Source organism: Bos grunniens, chromosome 17 (assembly GCF_055505025.1).
Source record: "Bos grunniens cultivar Pamir isolate PY7600 chromosome 17, Bosgru_T2T1.0, whole genome shotgun sequence".
Classification (NCBI taxonomy): Eukaryota; Metazoa; Chordata; class Mammalia; order Artiodactyla; family Bovidae; genus Bos; species Bos grunniens.
The window spans coordinates 57,290,832-57,312,028 of record NC_141181.1 but is presented as its reverse complement, the minus strand read 5'-3'; the positions used below and the strand labels follow the sequence as shown (position 1 = coordinate 57,312,028).

At 37.5% G+C, this 21,197-nt stretch overlaps 1 protein-coding gene across 50 annotated transcripts in view; it reads right to left on the bottom strand.

The window, feature by feature from the left end:
- TAOK3 (TAO kinase 3) overlaps positions 1-21,197 on the bottom strand; it is a 187,629-nt gene that overhangs the window by 127,420 nt on the left and 39,012 nt on the right. For 35 of the 50 annotated variants that reach the window (XM_086347918.1, XM_086347952.1, XM_086347953.1 and 32 more), the window contains exon 2: positions 19,053-19,146. The exons of the other annotated variants lie outside the window; for them this stretch is intronic. The gene's annotated coding sequence lies outside the window, so the exon portion shown is untranslated. The remainder of the gene's footprint in view (positions 1-19,052; positions 19,147-21,197) is intronic. 50 annotated transcript variants of the gene reach the window in all.

Below are 21,197 nucleotides of genomic sequence, written 5' to 3'. Positions count from 1 at the left end.
GAGGTGGATGAAACTGGAGCCTATTATACAGAGTGAAGTAAGCCAGAAAGAAAAACACCAATATAGTATACTAACGCATATATATGGAATTTAGAAAGATGGTAATGACAACCCTGTATGTGAGATAGCAAAAGAGACACAGATGTATAAAACAGTCCTTTGGACTCTGTGGGGGGGGGGGCGCGATGATTTGGTAGAATGGCATTAAAACATGTATAATATCATATAAGAAACGAATCGCCAATCCAGGTTCGATGCAGGATACAGGAAGCTTGGGGCTGGTGCACTGGGATGACCCAGAGGGATGGTATGGGGAGGGAGGTGGGAGGGGGGTTCAGGATGGGAACAAGTGTACACCTGTGGCGGATGCATGTTGATGTATGGTAAAACCAATATTATATTGTAAAGTAAAAAAAAATAATAATAAAATTAAAAAAAAAACAATAGGTATGCAACAACGATGGTTTATGTATAGCACAGGGAACTGTAGTCAATATCTTGTAATAATCTACAATGGAAAATAATCTGAAAAATAATATATATGTATATGTATAACTGAATCACTTTGCTGAGCACCTGAAAAATTGTAAGTCAACTCTACTTCAATAAAATAGCTATATCAAGGGAAAAAAAAAGGAATTTTTTTTACATACTATACTTTGGGCTTCAGTCATTTGTTTGTAAAGTACATATATTTAACATTACACTTTTGCTGTCAGAGTTTGTTCTAGATCAGCACTTTCAGTTAGAATGTTTCATGATGATGGAAACAGTCCATATTTGCAGTGTCCAATATATCAGCCTGTACCACATGTGGCTACTGAGCACTTGAAATGTGGCTAGTGTGACTGGGGAACTGAATTCGTAATTCTGTTAAATTTCAATTAAACTGTAATTTAAATAGCTACATGACGAGCAGCAACCAGTTGGACAGTACAATTTTAGACAGTTCAAAAAATACTGGTAATTATTATTGAAAATAAATAATAATGATTCTCATAACTATACTGTAAAGCTTGTATTACTGCCTCAGGAAATGCTGACGCATCTTGACTACTTGTGCAAGAAGTACTCAGGTTTCAGTACTGTTTGACCATTTTATAAATCAACCTTCCACTGTTTTCTCCCTCCCCGCCATCACTTGTGGCCTCTACTCTCTCTTTGAAATCAATTGTGATACAAAAAGCTAAGATCTAAAAATCTAACCAGTAGCCTAACTCTGACCCCAGGCTGGAGGTATAGCCACCAATGCCATCTGTATAACGTACCTTCTCCTCAGACTAGTCACATTCAATTAACTCTTGACCAGGCTGTCTTTGTTTTAAGCAGGAATGAAAGAGAACCACAATGGGAAACAGGAACTGTTGCATTTAGTTATCACACAGCAGTGAGAGTGTACATGTATATGTGTGTTTTCACAGGGTCTAGGAGAGCAATTATACCTATCCCTTCCTTCTTCTTCCTGTTAGATATGTTTTCAAGCACTTGACAGAAGAGTCCCACAGCTAGCTAAAAGTAATTCCTCCCTGAATTGTTAGTGAAGTTCAGGGAGTCTTCCCGTAAAAGACTATTACTTGTTCTCAATGGTTGCTTGAAAGAGACTGCTAGAATTAAGCTTGGTTTCTTTTCTCATTTTAAGAAATAACAATATTAATGCTTACACTGGGATAAAATGCTTTCTTTCACATACCTGTGTGTCAGTCGCTCAGTCATGTCTGTTTCTTTATGACCCTGTGAACTGTAGCCCTCCAGGCTCCTCTGCCCACAAAATTCTCCAGGCAAGAATACTGGAGTAGGTTGCCATTTCCTTCTCCAGGGGATCTTCCCTACCCGGGGATCAAACCCAGGTCTCCTGCATTTCAGGCAGACCCCCAACCATCTGAGCCACCAGGGAAGCACCTTCACTTACCTAAATGCATTCAATTATTGTAACATCCTGGTAAGATAGGAAGATGTTATGATTATTCTGACTTTTTTATGAGTGGCATCTGATTCCCAGTTTCTCACATTTTTCTGGTATACCAACCCTTCTACATGGCAAAAGTGCTAACCCAACAATGGCTCTGGGAAAAAGTGGACACTGTAGAAAAAACCTATGACCCACTTCTTTATGATATTTGGGTTTAATTAACTGAGCTCTCAAATTTAGTCCATGAAACTTTTTCATTCTTTTCTTGGTACTAAAATGGTTTAAAAGGGAACTATGAAAAGTATCCATAGTTTTGCTTGGGAAGATTTCTATTATTTGTCTACTTAATATATGATCTCTGATAAAATTGGTTAAATGCTTATAATCATCCTTCTATTATATTGTTACTAGTCATATAAATAGGTTTACCACATTTGCTTGATGATGTTGCTAGCTCTTTTCTGCTTATGTGAGAATATGGAGAAAGGATTTAAAGAATGGGACAAAAAGAAGTCAAGAATATGTAAGTCATATAGTGAAGATGATGTTAAAATGTTCTTAGTTTTAGAGTTTCAGGACTGTTGGAAAACTAATCACATTCATAAGACATTTTGCAACTATATTATTTCCTCAATAAATCTATAAATAATAGCTACTGGCTGTACCTACAGAATTAGTGTATATATTCATAGATTGTCTATAATTCCTACTTGTTCTTATTAATGTTTTGTGAATATTCATGCAATTTTGTTTTGTTTTTGTTTTTTGAGCATACCATAAAGCTTCTAGGATCTTAGTTCCCTACTGCTACTGCTACTGCTAAGCCACTTCAGTCATGTCCGACTCTGTGTGACCCCATAGACGGCAGCCCACCAGGCTCCTCCGTCCCTGGGATTCTCCAGGCAAGAACACTGGAGTGGGTTGCCATTTCCTTCTCCAATGCATGAAAGTGACAAGTGAAAGTGAAGTTGCTCAGTTGTATCCGACTCTTAGCGACCCCATGGACTGCAGCCTACCAGGCTCCTCCATCCATGGGATTTTCCAGGCAAGAGTACTGGAGTGGGGTGCCATTGCCTTCTCCTGACCAGGGCTCAAATCTGGGCTCTTGGCAGTGAAACTCATAGTCCTAACCACTGGACAGCTAGGGGATTCCCCATTTTTTTTCTTTTTTAAATACAATTAACGAATTATGTCAAGAAAAGGTCTGTATTGGTCTTTCCTTCAAAATTAACACAATAAAATTGCTAATCTGTTCTTTCAGTAAAAGTAGGGACTAAAAGGACTCAGAAATAGGTTTGTTCTAATAACATTTGTCTCAGTTAAAATAAAGGCTAAAATAATTCATCAATAAGCTTGTCAAAAGGATCTCCACCAGTAAGCAGGAAAAACTCTTACTAGCACTATAATAAAACACGGTCCTGGGCCACCCCTCATAGGAATCTCATAAGACTAAGGAGAGTTCATCTCATTTAGAAATGAATACTAATAAAAAATGCTGTCATAGATCAGATGGAAGCTGAATTAAAAAAAAAAAGAGGTATTCAATGAAGTAATTGCTATATAAAACCAGGGCTCATGGCAGGGATATAAGAGTCAACCCAAAAAGGGAATGAAAAATGAGGTGGCAAAAGTCAAGAGAGATGTGAGAATAAAATAAAACCACTACTGAAATGTAGCCTGCACTGGGAGGCAAGACGAAAATGTGCACTGCTGCAGGAGCGTGGTAAGGGACATGCAGCATAGAACTGAGAAAATTAACCTGACGGCCCTGAACAAAGTTTTAAAAATCAGAGAAAATTAGAGCTTTTAGCGATGAATATACCATAATCAGTAACTGGGAAGAGGATGAAAATATAATAAAATTTTAAAATTAAGATAATTTTTGAAAAAAGCTTTCTAAGAATAAGACTTAAAGCTACATACAGATTGAAGGGGTCCACAGTATGCCAGGGAAAAGGAACACAGAATAATTAAACACTGAAACATGTCCTAATTAAGTTACTAAATGCCAAAGATTAAAGAAAAAAAATTCTTCAGGCATTCAGACAAGAAAGGCTCAAGAATAAGACTGGGAAAATATTTACAACCTAAAGACTACAACAAATCCCATATTTATTCACTTTAATTACTGGTTTAAAAATTAACATTTATCATTACAATAGTTTTTCACGAATGCATTACTTATTTTATAAAAGAAACCGTAGATAAAAATTATAGAAAATTAAAACAGATTAACTGAATAAAACTGTAAAACCTAAGTGATTCCTTAGTATTAAGGATTAAATTTTTAAAGAAAATCTACTACCTTATGGTTTGACATTTATTAAGACTAGTTACAACTTCATAGAAGAAAAACAGTTAAATCATATAAGCAATTGTGATTTTTAAAATAAGCAACAATGCCATAATTTCGGAATATATTAGTTACCCATGTTTCTATAACTTATAATCAGTTAAGAAATTTTTTTTCTTCTAAAAATTTTTGTTGGAGTATAGTTGATTTACAGTATTGTGTTACTTTCTGCTGTTAACCAGTCATGTCTTAAACAGCTGCAATAAAGTAAGGTAATTTTCTTGGGGTAGGGACATAGTTGTGAGAGAATAGCTTCTTACAATTATTTATTTATAATATTATAGGTTTAAGACTAACATCTAATTCAATGGACATAACAAGCTACAAATGTTTTATAATTCAATTATTTGCTAAATCCAAAAGATAGCTTGTTAGCTTCATTTTACAAATGAAGAAATGAAAGCAAAGCTAAAGGAAACTAATTGGCCTAAGTTGCATATTGAATCAACGGAAACAGACAAGTATCACTTCTACTATGAATTTTTTGTCTCTAACAGCTTCAGTCACAACTTTGCACTCATATTATTTTGGCTACTGAATAACACTGATCTAAAACAGAGCTTGTAGTATCATGATCTAGCACAACAAAATCACGAGGTGAATGCTGAAAGACTGGGGGGGAAATACATTTTGGGAAACACAACAGATGAGAATTCCATCAGTCAAAAAAGCACTTATCTGATAAGACTATTCTGCTGAGTCTTATATAAAAAACTGGAGTTTTTTTTGTTTTGACAAAAAAAAAAAATTCCTATTATTGAAGAGGGGGAAAATGCAGAAAAGATGCTGAACAGCTAACTAATAAAGAGTTAAAAGAAAACAAAATGAAATCTTCTAAAAATGACAGTTTAAAACCCATACATAATAGGGAGCCAACCACCTAGAGGAAATAGTGGATCCTAGTACAATGGTCAGGCCTCACATTACAGAGGAAGGTGTTTTCAGCTGTATTACAAAGAAAGAAAGACCATCTATCTCATAACTTCACCTAACTGGGACACCTAAGATTATTGTCAATAGTAACACCTTTACAAGGCTGTATTAGATACTTTAATGGTCATTTTTTACACAAGAGAAATTATTAAATTGTCCAGTAATCTAGAGATTACTGGATGTCCAGTAAACTAGAGATCTCTTTAAGAAAATTAGAGATACCAAGGCACAATTTCATGTGAAGATGCGCACAATAAAGGACAGAAACGATATGGACCTAATAGAAGCAGAAGATATTAAGAACAGGTGGCAAGAATACACAAAAGAACTATACAAAAAAAATCTTCATGACCCAGATAACCACGATGGTATGATCACTTACCTAGAGCAGGACATCCTGGAGTGTGAAGTCAAGTGGGCCTTAGGAAGCATCACTATGAACAAAGCTAGTGGAGGTGATGGAATTCCAGCTGAGCTATTTCAAATCTTAAAAGATGATGCTGTGAAAGTGCTGCACTCAATATGCCAACAAATTTGGAAAACTCAGCAGTGGCCACAGGACTGGAAAAGGTCAGTTTTCCAATCCCAAAGAATGTTCAAACTACCACACAATTGCACTCATCTCACATGCTAGCAAAGTAATGCTCAAAATTCTCCCCCTGGAGAAGGAATTGGCAATCTAATCCAGTATTCTTCCTTGCAGAATTCCATGGACAGAGGAGTCTGGTGGGCTACAGTCCATGGGGTCACAAAGAGTTGGACATGACTGAGTGACTAACTTTCACACGCTAGCAAAGTAATGGTCAAAATTCTCCAAGTGAGGGTCCAACAGTATATGAACCAAGAACTTCCAGATGTTCAAGCTGGATATAGAAAAAGCAGAGGAACCAGAGATCAAATTGCTAACATACAATTTGATTCCTGAGAAATCTGTATGCAGGTCAGGAAGCAATAGTTAGAACCCAACATGGAACAACGGACTGGTTTCAAATTGGGAAAGAAGTACATCAAGGCTGTATACTGTCACCCTGCTTTTTTAACTTACATGCAGAGTACATCATGCAAAATGCTGGGCTGGATGAAGCACAAACTGGAATCAAGATTGCTGGGAGAAATATCAATAACCTCAGCTATGGAGATGACTGGAGAAGGCAATGGCACCCCACTCCAGTACTCTTGCCTGGAAACTCCCATGGACGGAGGAGCCTGGTAGGCTGCAGTCCATGGGGTCGCTAAGAGTCGGACATGACTGAGCGACTTCACTTTCACTTGTCACTTTCATGCATTGGAGAAGGAAATGGCAACCCACTCCAGTGTTCTTGCCTGGAGAATCCCAGGGATGGGGGAGCCTGGTGGGCTGTTGTCTATGGGGTCGCACAGAGTCGGACACGACTGAAGCGACTTAGCAGCACCAGCAGCATGGAGATGACACCACCCTTAATGGCAGAAAGTGAAGAGGAACTAAAGAGCCTCTTGATGAAAGTCAAAAAGTGAAAAAGCTGGCTTAAAACTCAACATTCAAAAAATGGATATCATGGCATCTGGTCCCATCACTTCATGGCAAATAGATGGAGAAACCATGGAAACAGTGACCAGCTTTATTTTCTTGGGCTCCAAAATCACTGCAGATGGTGACTGCAGCCATGAAATTAAAAGATGCTTGCTCCTTGGAAGAAAAACTATGACCAACCTAGACAGCATATTAAAAAGCAGAGACATTATTTTGCCGACAAAGGTCTGTCTAGTCAAAGCTTTGGTTTTTCCTGTACTCATGTATGGAAGTGAGAGTTGAACCATAAAGAAAGCTGAGCACCAAAGAACTGATGCTTCTGAACTGTGGTGTTGGAGAAGACTCTTGAGAGTCCCTTGGACTGCAAGAAGATCCAACCAGTTAATCCTAAAGGAAATCAACATTGAATATTCATTGGAAGGACTGACGCTAAAGCTGAAGCTTCAGTACTTTGGCCACCTGATGTGAAGAACTGACTCGATGGAAAAGATCCTGATGCTGGGAAAGACTGAAGGCAAGAGGAGAAGGGAACGACAGAAGATGAGATGGTTGGATGGCATCACCGACTGGATGGACGTGAGTTTGGTAAGCTGCGGGAGTTGGTGATGGACAGGGAAGCCTGGTGTGCTACAGTACATGGGGTTGCAGAGTTGGACATGTCTGAGCTGGTGATGGACAGGGAAGCCTGGTGGTCCACAGTACATGGGGTTGCAGAGTTGGACATGTCGGAGCGACTGAACTGAACTGTCCAGTAATCTGAGGTCAAAAAATTAAAGAAGTGAAAACTCAACATTTTACTTTAAAGGAAAACAAAGACAATCTCTTCTGAAGAACTGGAGTAAATAATAATGGCTTGTCTAATTTGGTGACTCAGAGTAGTTATTTACCATTATTGCTCTTGAAGTTCTGTTGGCTTTTCTGCTTAGTATTTGCTAAAATTTTCTCCACACCATGACTTTAATCTTATCTTCCTTTCTCTAGAAGTAGTAAAATGAATGGTGCTGCTGGTGGAGAAAACAAAGCGTAAGAAGGAAGTCGTAGGCCCTTCCAAGACCACAAAATGCAAATCTTTTCGCAGTGACATTTTAATTTTCCATCACAGAACACACCATCCATATATCTTGAGTTATAACTGTATATTTGTCTAGGATTTCCTGAAATTAACGTTAAATTCGTTTGCACGTGTTGGGTTCCAAATGTTTGCTTCCAAGTTAAGTATCTGTTTTTACCCACAAATCAATGTTTCATAAGAAATGTAAGTTAGTTCACAGAGTTTATTAACTATAATGCAAATCTAATACTTTATTTTGCATTTTAAAATATCTTTAAAAAATACAGTTGAGATACAACTAATTATGCAAATCAGAAAATACTGAATTGAGTAATACTTTCAAAGCTCTATCTTGAATTAAGATAGAGTACATACAAATGACATAGCAAGCAGAGACTTGAGACTATTGTGAACTGAACTTTTTGATTACTTAAAGACTTTAGGGACTGCTGACAGTAGCCTTGTATTAAATCACATTTCATTAAAAGTGTATGGCCCTTCTGTCGCTCAACACACGATACATCATTAGCACTGAAACCACAGAAAATCAAGGTTAGAAAAGACTTCAGAGATTACATTCAATTTGACCTTACTTTAGAGGTGGAGAAAACAGATTCAGATAGAATAACTTAATATAAGTTATGCAACCAATTAGTTCTGGAACTGAAACCTCATCCTAATTTTCATCTAGTATCTTTTCCATTATTGGGGCTCCCCAGGTGCTGCAGTGGTAAAGAATATGCCTGCTAATGCTGGTTCAATCCCGGGGTCAGGAAGATCCCCTGGAGTAGGAAATGGCAACCGGCTCCAGTATTCTTGCCTGGGAAAGCTCATGGACAGAGGAGCCTGATGAGCTATGGTTCATGGGGTCACAAGGAGTTGGACATGACTGAGGGCACACACACACACACATATCTTTTCCATTATAATAATGCTTACTAGGCTGCAGTCCATGGGGTTGCTAAGAGTCAGACACGACTGAGAGACTTCACTTTCACTTGTCACTTTCATGCATTGGAGAAGGAAATGGCAACCCACTCCAGTGTTCTTGCCTGGAGAATCCCAGGGACGGGGAGCCTGGTGGGCTGTCGTCTATGGGGTAGCACAGAGTTGGACACGACTGAGGCAACTTAGCAGCAGCAGCAGCAGTCATAATCAATGCCAGTAAAAAGAAAAAAATTACTATAACCATTTTATCAGCATAATTTAGCATTATTTAGTGAAGCTGGGGATGAGTATACCAATTGACTGAAATATGGGCACACGAATTCATTAAGGCATTGTTTGTAATGGTAAAAAATGAGAACAACTTAGACATCTATCAACAGGGGAAAAATAATTATGGCATAATCATCTGATGTGTCAATAAATGCCATACTATAGTTTTTTTTTATTATTATTTTTTGGCAGTGCCACATGTCATGCAGGATCTTAGTTCCTTAACCAGAGATCAGAACCCATACCCCTTGCACTGGAAGCACAGTCTTAGCTACTGGACCGCCAGGGAAGTCACTGCCATACTGCATTTTAAATCAGTGAACTTGATTTAACTATTTCCTATATAACTCTTTCTTTGGGATTGGAATGAAAACTCACCTTTTCCAATCCTGTGGCCACTGCTGAGTTTTTCAAATTTGTTGGCATATTGAGTGCAGCACTTTCACAGCATCATCTTTCAGGATTTGGAATAGCTCAACTGGAATTCCATCACCTCCACTAGCTTTGTTCGTAGTGATGCTTTCTAAGGCCCACTTGACTTCACATTCCAGGATGTCTGGCTCTAGGTCAGTGATCACACCATCGTGATTATCTGGGTCGTGAAGATCTTTTTTGTACAGTTCTTCTGTGTATTCTTGCCATCTCTTCTTAATATCTTCTGCTTCTGTTAGGTCCATACCATTTCTGTCCTTTATCGAGCTCATCTTTGCATGAAATGTTCCTTTGGTATCTCTGATTTTCTAGAAGAGATCCCTAGTCTTTCCCATTCTGTTGTTTTCCTCTATTTCTTTGCATTGATTGCTGAAGAAGACTTTCTTATCTCTTCTTGCTATTCTTTGGAACTCTGCATTCAGATGTTTATATCTTTCCTTTTCTCCTTTGCTTTTCGTTTCTCTTCTTTTCACAGCTATTTGTAAGGCCTCCCCAGACAGTCATTTTGTTTTTTTGCATTTCTTTTCTATGGGAATGGTCTTGATCCCTGTCTCCTGTACAATGGCAATGTACAAAGGCAATACCAAAGAATGCTCAAACTACCGCACAATTGCACTCATCTCACACGCTAGTAAAGTAATGCTCAAAATTCTCCAAGCCAGGCTTCCGCAGTATGTGAACCGTGAACTTCCTGATGTTCAAGCTGGTTTTAGAAAAGGCAGAGCAACCAGAGATCAAATTGCCAACATCCGCTGGATCATGGAAAAAGCAAGAGAGTTCCAGAAAAGCATCTATTTCTGCTTTATTGACTACGCCAAAGCCTTTGACTGTGTGGATCACAATAAACTGTGGAAAATTCTGAAAGAGATGGGAATACCAGACCACCTGATCTGCCTCTTGAGAAATTTGTATGCAGGTCAGGAAGCAACAGTTAGAACTGGACATGGAACAGCAGACTGGTTCCAAACAGGAAAAGGAGTTCGTCAAGGCTGTATATTGTCACCCTGTTTATTTAACTTATATGCAGAGTACATCATGAGAAATGCTGGACTGGAAGAAACACAAGTTGGAATCAAGATTGCCGGGAGAAACATCAATCACCTCAGATATGCAGATGACACCACCCTTATGGCAGAAAGTGAAGAGGAACTCAAAAGCCTCTTGATGAAAGTGAAAGAGGAGAGTGAAAAAGTTGGCTTAAAGCTCAACATTCAGAAAAATAAGATCATGGCATCCGGTCGCACCACTTCATGGGAAATAGACGGGGAAACAGTGGAAACAGTGTCAGACTTTATTTTTGGGGGGCTCCAAAATCACTGCAGATGGTGACTGCAGCCATGAAATTAAAAGACGCTTACTCCTTGGAAGGAAAGTTATGACCAACCTAGATAGCATATTCAAAAGCAGAGACATTACTTTGCCAACAAAGGTTCGTCTAGTCAAGGCTATGGTTTTTCCTGTGGTCATGTATGGATGTGAGAGAGGGACTGTGAAGAAGGCTGAGCACAGAAGAATTGATGCTTTAGAACTGTGGTGTTGGAGAAGACTCTTGAGAGTCCCTTGGACTGCAAGGAGGTCCAACCAGTCTATCCTAAAGGAGATCAGTCCTGGGTGTTCATTAGAAGGACTGATGTTGAAGTTGAAATTCCAATACTTTGGCCACCTGATGCGAAGAGCCGACTCATTTGAAAAGACCCTGATGCTGGGAAAGATTGAAGGCAGGAGGAGAAGGGGATGACAGAGGATGAGATGGTTGGATGGCATCACTGACTCAATGGACATGAGTTTGGGTAAACTGCAGGAGTTGGTGATGGACAGGGAGGCCTGGCGTGCTGCGGTTCATGGGGTGGCAAAGAGTAGGACATGACTGAGCGACTGAACTAAACTGAATGGAGAAAAAAACATAGAGAACAGACTTATGGACATGGGGAGAGGGGAGGAAAGGGTGAGATATACACAGAGAGTAACATGGAAACTTACATTACCGTATGTAAAATAGATAGCCAATGGGAATTTGATCTATGTCTCAGGAAACTCAAACAGGGGCTCTGTATCAACCTAGAGGGGTGAGATGGGGAGGGAGATGGGAGGGAGGTTCAAGAGGAAGGGGATATATGTATACCTATGGCTGATTCATGTTGAGATTTGACAGAAAACAACAAAATTCTGTAAAGTAATTATTCTTCAATTAAAAAATAAATTAATTAAAAAATAAAAAAGATATTTGTAATAATTATAATATTTAGTCTTACTCTAATTTATATTTTCAGATTATTAATAAAGTTTAACATTTTCCCACTTAATGAGAAACTATTTGTAATCTCTTTTAATCACATGTCTAGTCAAATATGTCTAGCATCATAGGTCTAGTGAAATTTAGTGATCTTGTAAAGGCTTATGACTTTTTTATGTTTTGAAAGTTAAGTTTACAGAAGTTTAAACCATCACTCCTTGAAACTGATGCTGGCAGCACATGAATAATGAAACATGAAAGTATATTGATTATGCCAGGATACCCAACAGGATATTCAGTTCAGTTCAGTCGCTCAGTCGTGTCCGACTCTTTGTGATTCCGTAAACTGCAGCACGCCAGGCCTCCCTGTCCATCACCAACTCCCGGAGTTTACCCAAACTCATGTCCATTGAGTCGGTGATGCCATCTAACCATCTCATCCTCTGTTATCCCCTTATCCTCCTGCCTTCAATCTTTCCTAACATCAGGGTCTTTTCAAATGAGTCAGCTCTTCACATCAGGTGATATTACATCCTCTTTTTTATACTGTTTCCCCCATTAAAATACGTATATTTGCCTAGTAGATGAGAGATCTGTTTTGGCACAAGCCCACCAGTAAACAGCATCTTGCTACCATTTCCTATACACTTTGTTTCACATACTTGATTATCAGCCTGTCTCCCTGCAATCTGTTGGAGGCTCAGGGCAAGTAAGTGATCAGCTCATAGTCATGACCAACATTTTACAAATTATAATTTATAGTAATTATCATCGATTTGATACATGATGGTCAACCACACTGAACTGTAAGCTCATTGATATAAGGACTGTTTTATTGTTGTTGTTGTTTAGTCACTAAGTCCTGTCCGACTCTTTACAACCCCATGGACATGTATGTGTCCAATTGTAGCCCGCCAGGCTCCTCTGTCCGTGGGATTCCCCAGGCAAGAATAGTGGAGTGGGTTGCCATTTCCTTTTCTTGGGGATCTTCTTGATCCAGGGATCAAACCTGGGTCTCCCACACTGGCAGGCAGAGCCCTTTTACTATTCAGGAAACAAACAAAACAGGACTTTGTGTTAGCAACTGCTTTACAGTAAAGAGGCCTTCATACTGATGAAGTTCAAGGAAAAAATAGGGTCCTCAAGCTGTAATACTTCAGAGTCAGAGTAGATGAACTGAAAATGAGTCACAGTGCTATTTATAATGATAATTATAGCATGGTTTATAATAGAAAACATTTGGAAACAACCCAAATGTCCATCAAAAAGAAACTGGTACAATTACATTTGACCGTGTACCTAACAGAACCAGAGACAGATCTATAGCAAAGATGTCTACTAATGTACTGTGAGTAAACAGTAATAGGCATGATATGATTCCAATTAAAAATAACATCAATAATATGAACAATGTTAGATATAAAAGAAAAATTTAGAAGAATATGCTTCAAACTGTAGTGACTATTTCTGGTGGAGAAAAGTTTAGTGTAATATGTAATAGGTAAATTTATTTGACTGGGGACATCTACTTTCTATACTGTGTATTGTTGTATCATTTAAAATATAAGTATCTTTAATTAAAAATAATTTTAAGCAACAAAATTAATACTTTTGCCTTTGATCAATTAAAATGTGTGCAAACACAGTTAGTTAGATTTTAAGATATTTCAAGAAAAAAATATGTAAAATTCCAGGAAAATAATTTCTTGCTGCTACTGCTGCTAAGTCACTTCAGTCATGTCCGACTCTGTGCGACCCCATAGACGGCAGCCCACCAGGCTCCCCCGTCCTTGGGATTCTCCAGGCAAGAACACTGGAGTGGGTTGCCATTTCCTTCTCCAATACATCAAAGTGACAAGTGAAAGTGAAGTCGCTCAGTCGTGTCTGACCCTCAGCGACCCCATGGACTGCAGCCTACCAGGCTCCTCCGTCCATGGGATTCTCCAGGCAAGAGTACTGGAGTGGGGTGCCATTGCCTTCAGTTATGTTTTAAGTAAACAACTTCTACATCTGTTGTTTCACTTATTTGATTGAGGCAGAAATCTTATTTTTAATCAGTGAAGTTCTTATGATACGTCTTCATTATTTCTTTAAGTATATATTTTTAAACATTTTTTTAAAAAACAAAGCATATACACAGAGACACAGATAAGAAAAAAAACCAAGTGTAAGAAAAGATCCCTTTAACAACTGTATTTAAAAAAACAACCCCCAAAAGTTCAGGAATAAATTCAGTAGAAGTAATATACAGGAACTAGATGGGAAAATACTACAAAATGCTAAGAGATATAATAGAAAATCTAAATAAATGAAATATCTTTTGTCCTTTTCAATACTGAAAAGATACTATTTCTCTTGAATCTATATATTACATGAAATTCCAATAGATTTTCCTTTTTAATTATTAAAAACTTAACCTAGTACAAGGCTCGGAGAACATTTTCTATAAAGTACCTGTAACAGTTTTAGGTTTTGTTGGTCATATGGTCTCCAAAACAACTCAATTCTATCTTGTAGGGTGAATTCTATCTTGTAGTGTGAAAGCAGCCATAGATAATAAATTAGTGTGCACTCTAATAAAAACTTACAGACATTGAGATTTGAATCATATAATTTATAAATTTCAAGAAATATTATTCTTCTTTTGATTTTTTCTCCCAATCATTAAAAAACTTGAAAACTATTCTTGGTTTGCAGGTTACACAAAAACTGGTCACAAGACAGATTTGGTTTGTGGGCTATAGTTTGCCAAATTCTAATCTAGATGAATAAATATCTAATGGCATCCAGTCCCATCACTTCATGGCAAATAGATGGGGAAACAGTGGAAACAGTGGCTGACTTTATTTTTCTGGGCTCCAAAATCACTGCAGATGGTGACTGCAGCCATGAAATTAAAAGACGCTTACTCCTTGGAAGGAAAGTTATGACCAACCTAGATAGCACATTTCAGGATGGGGAACACGTGTATACCTGTGGCGGATTCATGTTGATATATGGCAAAACCAATACAATATTGTAAAGTTTAAAAAAAAAAAAAAGCAGAGATATTCCTTTGCCAACAAAGGTCCATCTAGTCAAGGCTATGGTTTTTCCAGTGGTCATGTATGGATGTGAGAGTTGGACTATAAAGAAAGCTGAGCACAGAAGAATTGATGCTTTTGAACTGTGGTGTTGGAGAAGACTCTTGAGAGTCCCTTGGACTGCAAGGAGATCCAACCAGTCCATCCTAAAGGAGATGAGTACTGGGTGTTCATTGGAAGGACTGATGTTGAAGCTGAAACTCCAATACTTTGGCCACCTGATGCGAAGAGCTGACTCATCTGAAAAGACCCTGATGCTGGGAAAAATTGAAGGCAGGAAGAGAAGAGGACAACAGAGGATGAGATAGTTGGATGGCATGACCGACTTGATGGACATGGGTTTGGTTGAACTCTGGGAGTTGGTGATAGACAGGGATGCCTGGTGTGCTGCGGTTCATGGGGTCGCGAAGAGTCAGACACGATTGAGTGACTGAACTGAACTGAACTGAAATAGTCAGGGAAACTCTGTCAGGGGAGGGAGGAGTGAATAACAAAGAAGGAGTTCTTCCATCAGGTACTGAAACAAATTGTAAAACTACAGCATATCAAATATTGAGATCTAGCACTGGAAAAGGACAAAAAGATCAATGAAGCAGAATGGTGGTCTCAAAAACAACCAAATACATATGATATAGGTGGCACTTCCAATCAGTGTGGGAAGATGAATTATTTATTCACTAAAATGATATAAAGATAAGTACCTATTCAAAGTAAAAAATATAATAAACTTCTACTTTGTTCTTTACACCACAATAATTTAGACATTTATGCAGAAAAAAATAACACTGAACCATTACCAATGTGAACAAATATTTTTAAAATCTCAGAGTTTAAGTATGATACAAAATATAGAAAATTAAAGACATTAATTTTGCTAAATAAAAACATAAACCTCCAGAATGATGTTGAAGGGAAATCTCTGAACAGTAACTGAGTAAGTGCGCAGTAGTATTATGGAGACAACCAGTCCAGATCAGAGCAGAAGGACACAGAGATCCTACAGGGAAGTCTTTAAGAAGATGAAACTGATAGATTAACATATCTGAGTATACTAAATGGATATATTAGAGGATATTTATAATTCTGGCATAGAATATGGTGATTAGTTAACACATACTAATAAAAGAAAAATGAAGCAATTGTTTAGGGAAAACGAACTGTTATACAGAGAAAGCAAATTTAATCATCGTACACTAAAAATCACAGCTGTAAATAATATACAGACTCAGAACAATGGAAGTATTGTCTATTGAGCCAACCAAAAATTATAACTATATCTGGAAGATGGAGGTCAAATGTGTATATATGTAGGTATGTGTAAAAGCTAAATTTTCACCTTTTATCTAAGACTTGAGTACTGAGATGGCAGTCTAAATATGTTCTTTAGAAAGAGAGGGAAAAAAAATAGAGAAAACCCCTACTAAACTTTAGAGGTTACTTCCGGCAAACAGGATTTGGGAGTGGGAGTAGAAATGTGAGGCAGAAGACAACTGTTTATCATTATCAACTTTGAAGAAAAATCTTACTTTTTAAACTGCATAAATGTACAATTTTGATAAACATGTGATTACATAAAAAATTAATGCTTCTTTGGCATGAAATACTATTAAAAGATAGAAAAACAACAAATGGGGAAAATATCTGTCTCATATACTACAAAGACTGTCATTATCCTAAATATATAAAGAGCACTTACAATTCAAAAAGAGAAAGTAAAAAAAGGTAAGGTATCACAATGAGCAAAAGAAGGTGAATAGCCAATTTATAGAACTATAAATGGCTAATGAACATATGAAGAGATTTTTAACCACAGTAGCAAAGAAACGTAAATTAAACTATATTGATTTCTTTATTATTGTTGTTGCTCAGTCATTAAGTCATGTCTGACTTTTTGCAGCCTCACAGACTGCAATACATCAGGCTTCCCTGTCCTTCACTATCTCCCAGAGTTTGCTCAAACTCAAGTCCATTGAGTCGGTGATGCCATCCAACCATCTCATCCTCTGACACCCTCTTCTCCTTTTGCCTTCAATCTTTCCCAGCATCAGGGTCGCTCCCCAGAGCAGCAAAAAATAACTTATTCTTAGAGTTTACCAGCACATTCAGCGGTTTATTCTACTTACAATCTCTGCTCTACCAATTGCTGCCAAAACATTCAAGTGTTGGAACAAGTAATATTGGGCCCTGTGGGTGGATGGGTGGGTGTGCAAGTTGTATAATAATAGAATTTTCATTGGCAGACAATCTGGCACTGTCTATCAAATTTGAAAATAGAGATACCTTGTCATCTGGCAATTCTACTTCGGGCCATTTGTTCTACTAAAATGCACAATGGGATAGGAGTGTTTGACACAGCAAGGCAAGGCAAAAGCTTTAACTTTCATCAATAACATTGATTAGATAAATTATGGTACAAAAGGTTAGAGATTAAAAAGAGAGTTAAGTATATATATACTGATCTTATACAAATACACAGAGTGAAAAAAGGCATGCTGAAGAACAACACATATAATGAAATCTCATTTTAAGAAATGTATGTATACAATTTTATGTGGGTTTATGTATACCCAAAGGAAAAATTCCAGAAAAATATACATCAAGTAGTTAACAGTAAATAAACTTCAGTGATGGTGTTACTAGAGAGAACTCCACTTTCAACTCTTATATGTTGTTTACATTTTTTACAGAAAAGAAAGTACTCTGAATTAAAAACTATGACAGGGAATTCCTTGGCAGTCCACTGGTTAGGACTCTGTGCTTTCACTGACGAGGGTCTGGGGTTAATCCTTGGTTGGGGAAGTAGGAACCCATAAGCCTCATGGCATGGCATCTTTAAGGTACCTAGCATTTTGGCAGGTATTTGGGATTAATTCATTGTAATTTTAACATCAACATTTCTATATCATTCATTTCTATTTCATTTTTATGATCATGGGTTTAATTCTTCTGATGCTTTTATAAAAAAAGATAACTTACTCTTAGATTTCACTAGCACATTTATTCGGCAGTTTATTCTCATTTACAATCTTCACTCTACCAATTGCTGCTAAAACATTCATTTTTTTAAAAAAATAAAAGTAATATGTTGAACAACATCAGCTCAAAAAAGGGTGCAGAGAAAAGAAAAGGTTTCTCTCTCCCCTTAGTATCTCTATTCTCACTCTTCAAAGGTAATTCCTAAGAAACTACTGTGTATTCTTCAGAATTTTTCTATCAATATGTATAATGACTGACCCCTTTTTCTTACATTAATGAAGTCATACTATAATACTAATCTGTAACCTCCTGACTTACATCTTCACCTATCAGCCTAAAGAGATACCTACAAGATTATTGCAAAGTATTCCTTAGTGGTATTTCTTATTTAAAAGATATATTTAGACTAATCTGGGTCTACATGATCAAAAACAAATAAGCAAAGCAAAATACCTAATTCAATTCCTGTATATGGTTTTAATAACAAAAATGACTACTGATTCCACCTTATCACTTACCTATCTGTGAAATGCTTATTTTGTGGTGCTGGAGGATTTATATATATTATGTCAATTAATTCTCCCCAAATCCTAAGAGATAGATACTTTCATTCCCATTGTCCGGAGGAAAAAGCTAAAATTCTGAAAAGGTTAAGAACCAGGACTAGTGGAAGTTCATTTTGCTAACTTTCTAATTATAGCATGAAAGCCAAAGTCTAAACAAGTTTGAACCATTTTTTTATATAATGTAAAATATATCACTCTGAAAGAAACATACTTATTTATATTAAGAAATAATAATAGTAAAGGAAAATTCCCAAAACATACATATAAATGGTATGTCTAAGCTATTTTTATCTTGGGCCAAAAATAATGAAGCCAACCAGTGCTAGACAAAGAGTTAAGTTCATTCAATATTAAGTCCTTAGAGACTGGTTCTCAAACTCAAGTTTCCTTTTTGGCAGAAGACGAACTTTTATAAAAATCTTAAAATCTAATGTTCACAATAAGCCTCAGGATTATTGGCATTTAGAGTTTCCATTTTAAGTCTTCCTGAATAAAGATTTACTTAGAGGCCACAAACACTATCCTTTTCAATTTTTATTGGTAGATAAAATTTGAAAGGTCGATTTGCTCTTTATGGATTAATTTTAGACTCACTAGGCCTGAAAGCGGAGAAGGCAATGGCACCCCACTCCAGTACTCTTGCCTGGAAAATCCCATGGATGGAGGAGCCTGGTGGGCTACACAGTCCATGGGGTCGCTAAGAGTCGGACACGACTGAGCGACTTCACTTTCATTTTTCACTCTCATGCATTGGAGGAGGAAATGGCAACCCACTCCAGTGTTCTTACCTGGAGAATCCCAGGGACAGGGGAGCCTGGTGGGCTGCCGTCTATGGAGTCGCACAGAGTCGGACACGACTGAAGTGACTTAGCAGCAGCAGGCCTGAAAGAGTAACGATACTGTATAAAACCGATGCCAAAGTTGTGGTTTTCCTAATCCCAATAGAACCTTTTTGCTTATTTCCAGAAATCATACTATAATATTTAGACAGTAAGTTCTACTTTTGATATTGGCCATATATGCATTCTACCACACAGAGTTCACATAAAAAACTAAGAATGCCACTGGAAGGTTCCCCTTCTTTCATGAATTTATACAACAAATTTTAACTGAGTTCCTAAAATGACCAGTTTGTGCTGGGTACTAGACAGAAATGTGACAGCCCCACACCCTACTTCCAGGAAGCTTGTAGTCTACAGAGAAACAATTAATTTAATGATCTACCCATCACTTTCATGGGAATGGAGAACCAGACTCTACTTCCCATTCAAGCTCAAAGCTCTACACTGGGAACAGCAAACTCTAACTTACTATTAAAAAAACAAACAACCCAGCTATTTCAAAAATTCACATTAGTGGGTAACATGTTATACTAATGATTTCCTCTGGGTAGATGAGCTACACCTTTTTTTTCTTCAAAGGAAACTGGAGATCTCTTACTAAAGAAGCCATTTTGCCAGTCCCAAATTTAAAATATAACCAAACTATTGAAACTTTCCATTTGTATGAAGAAATGTAGTGTTAACAAGGTAACATATATCTTGGTATATGGGATCCATAATGGCTTTTAATTCTAAAGAAATATGAAATTAATCAACATTATTTTTCCTATAAATTGTATTCATATATTCAGCAAATACTTAATATCTATTGTGTGCCAGGCTTCATGCCAGATAAGGACATAACTGTGAATATATTAAGATTTCTGTCATGGACAGAGGAGCCTGGTAGGCTGCAGTCCATGGGGTCACTACGAGTCAAACACAACTGAGCGACTTCACTTTCATTTTTCACTTTCATGAATTGGAGAAGGAAATGGCAATCCACTCCAGTGTTCTTGCCTGGAGAATCCCAGGGACGGGGGAGCCTGGTGGGCTGCCGTCTATGGGATCGCACAGTCGGACACGACTGTAGCAACTTAGCAACAGTAGCAGCAGCCTCAAGGAGTTTATATTTAGTAAGAAAGCAGGCCCAAACAGGACAGTGTAGCACATATAAAGGTTATCTAATCTACTCTCTTGAGGAAAGAGAGTAAGACAGTTCCAGAGAAACCAAAAAGTATTCAAGGCAGGGGGCACTAACACACTGGCCTAGAGGCAAGAGAGCATGACAGAGTGCAGAACTAACAAACACAATCAACAGACTAGATAACAGAGTTTGTCATGCTTCCTGAAGGAAATAGTGTGCAACTCCTTTCTACTAGGAATAGTGATTTAGTTCCTGAGATTAGGATCATTTTCTCCAGAATTAACATAGGAACACACTAGGATTCTGCGTCCTGAAAGACTTGAATTCCAAAGCAATTCACATTGATTCTCAACCTTTAAAAACTCAGCAATCAAAATTATCATTTATTTCAGAATATATTTAGGGAAAATAAAATAGGGAAAAAGGAAATAATGTACTAAGATAAACGTTAAATATTTGCCAGAATCATAAACAGCAAGGCTTATTTAAGTTATATGCAGAGTACATCATGTGACATGCTGGGCTAGATGAAGCACAGGCTAGAATCAAGATTGCCAGGAGAAATAACAATACTTCACGTATGCAGATGACACTACCCTAATGGCAGAAAGTGAAGAGGAATTAAAGAGCCTCTTGATGAAGGTGAAAGAAGAGAGTGAAAAGCTGGCTTAAAACTCAACATTGAAAAAACAAAGATCACAGCATCTGGTCTCATCACTTCATGGTAAATAGATGGGGAAACCATGGAAACAGTGAGAAACTTTATTTTCTTGGGCTCCAAAATCACTGCTGATGGTGACTGTAGCCTTGAAATTAAAAGACACTTGCTCTTTGGAAGAAAAGCTATGACCAACCTAGAAAGCATATTAAAAAGCAGAGACATTACTTTGCCAACAAAAGTCTACACAGTCAAAGCTATGATTGTTCCAGTAGTCATGAATGGGAGTTGGACCATAAAGAAAGCT